This window comes from Carassius carassius, chromosome 11 (genome assembly GCF_963082965.1).
Source record: "Carassius carassius chromosome 11, fCarCar2.1, whole genome shotgun sequence".
Classification (NCBI taxonomy): domain Eukaryota; kingdom Metazoa; phylum Chordata; class Actinopteri; order Cypriniformes; family Cyprinidae; genus Carassius; species Carassius carassius.
Window position 1 is genome coordinate 34,896,382 of NC_081765.1, and position 2,500 is coordinate 34,898,881.

Below are 2,500 nucleotides of genomic sequence, written 5' to 3' on the forward strand. Positions count from 1 at the left end.
GCTAAAACATTTATTCAGAGAACAATGAACAAGTCTGGAAAAACTTGAACAATGCATGAACTGAACTGGCCGGATCACCCACAGCACACGTAATATAAACCTCAGAAAGATATATTCCTCATTAGGCAGAGGAAGATTAATCTAAACAAAAATCACATCAGTGCAACTCCTTGTTTTCATCTTGGGGCGTTGACAAGTGGGAATGAATATGGTAAAAATGATCAGGCTGTTGCCGATAATTCATTTTTAAGCCTTTTCCAACACTCTCAGAAAATGTATAAAAGCAGTCACTGGGCTGGCAGCTTTTCAAAAGGTACACATATGTACCATTCAATTAGTATGCACACTTTATCTATTGATTCGTACCTTTAAGGTATTAATATGCACGCTTTAGAGGTAAATAAGGTACAAAGGTGTAGCTTTTGAGAAGGTATCGTCCCAGAGACAGCTTTTGTATCTTTGTTTCTTTGTTTCAGAAACCTTTGTTTCTGAGAGTGAATGAAGGCTGAAGATATTGTGGAGAGCTGTTCCTCTGCAGCTCGTCAGTGTCTTCCTCTCGCTCTCCCCCAGAGATGCCAAACTTGGCCTTGAGCGACCGGGAGCGAGCGATGACGCCCTCCTCCGCGCACATCTGAACGATGAGGTCCTGAAACACAGAGCACGGGGTTCAGACGCGAGCGCGCCGGGGTCAGTACACGCTCTGACACTCACCTCCAGCTTCTTGAAGTCAGGGTTGGGGAGACATCCTCTGGAGGAGAGATCAGGTTAACAGCAGCAGAGACGTCACTCACACACACACACTCCACACACACACCACACACACACACACACAGCTCAGAGACTCTGAGACACTGACCTTCCTCCTTGATCTTCAGCAGAGCGGCGTGCAGCACACAGGGCATCAGGTGCTGCGTCAGATCCGACGGCTTCTGCTGCGACAGGTAATGCAGCACCTGCACACACACGACACATTATTAGCTCATTATTATCTCATGTGTGGATTGACCCACACCACACCAGAGACTGAATTAAAAGACAAAACAAGGTTTTCTTTGAGTCATCTTTCTGGTCGATTATGTTCCCAAATGTCCCTAAAGAAGGGTTTTATCAGATTTAGTTCACTCTGAAGATGGATCTGTGTGCAAGCTAAAGCTAACAAACACACATTCACACTCACTGTGCACTTGTTAAAATTACAAATGACCTGCTTCTTGCGTCAGATCAAGGCTGCATCTCATTTCTAGTCTTACTTGATCTTAGTGCTGCGTTCGACACCATAGATCATGACATACTCATAGATCGATTACAAAACTATACAGGTATTCAAGGGCAGGCTCTAAGATGGTTTAGATCCTACCTGTCCGATCGCTACCATTTTGTTTATTTAAATGGGGTGTCATCTCATTTATCATCAGTAAAATATGGAGTGCCACAAGGATCCGTCCTAGGTCCCCTTCTATTTTCAATATACATGTTGCCCCTTGGTAATATTATTAGAAAATACGGAATTAGCTTCCACTGTTATGCTGATGATACTCAGCTATATATCTCAACGAGACCAGATGAAACCTCTAAATTATCTAAGCTAACAGAGTGTGTTAAAAATGTAAAAGATTGGATGACAGATATATTAATTATTGGACCAAAAAACACCACACAGAATCTTGTAGATTACAATCTGCAACTAGACGGATGTACTGTTACTTCCTCTACAGTCAGAAATCTGGGTGATATATTAGACAGCAACTTGTCTTTTGAAAATCATATTTCCCATGTTACAAAAACTGCATTCTTCCATCTTAGAAACATTGCCAAGCTTCTGAACATGTTATCTGTTTCTGATGCAGAAAAGCTAGTTCATGCATTCATGACCTCTAGACTGGACTATTGTAATGCACTTCTAGGTGGTTGTCCTGCTTCTTCAATAAACAAGCTACAGGTCGTCCAAAATACAGCAGCTAGAGTCCTTACCAGGTCAAGAAAATATGATCATATTACCCCAATTTTACAGTCTCTGCACTGGCTACCTATTAAGTTCAGTATCAGTTACAAATTATCATTACTTACCTATAAGGCCCTAAATGGTTTAGCTCCTGCGTACCTAACTAGCCTTCTACCACGCTACAACCCATCACGCACCCTAAGGTCACAAAACGCTGGACTTTTGGTAGTTCCTAGGATAGCAAAGTCCACTAAAGGAGGTAGAGATTTCTCACATGTGACTCCCAAACTCTGGAATAGCCTTCCTGATAATGTTCGGGGTTCAGACACACTCTCTCTGTTTAAATCTAGATTAAAAACGCATCTCTTTCGCCAAGCATTTGAATAATGTATCTCTTAAATTGTGACTGCAGTTGTATCTGATCAAATGCACATTCTTACTCTTTATCTTTGGTTAAACTAATTAATTTTACTTTGTTGGATCAGCAGCTATGCTAATGATGTCTCTATTTGTTTCTCTGTTTCTGCTGGATCTTCATCCCGTGGTAACTAGGATTTA

General features: G+C 41.6%; 1 pseudogene; it reads right to left on the reverse strand.

Moving 5' to 3' along the window:
- LOC132153305 (rab3 GTPase-activating protein catalytic subunit-like) overlaps window positions 1-2,500 on the reverse strand; it is a 25,471-nt pseudogene that overhangs the window by 4,901 nt on the left and 18,070 nt on the right.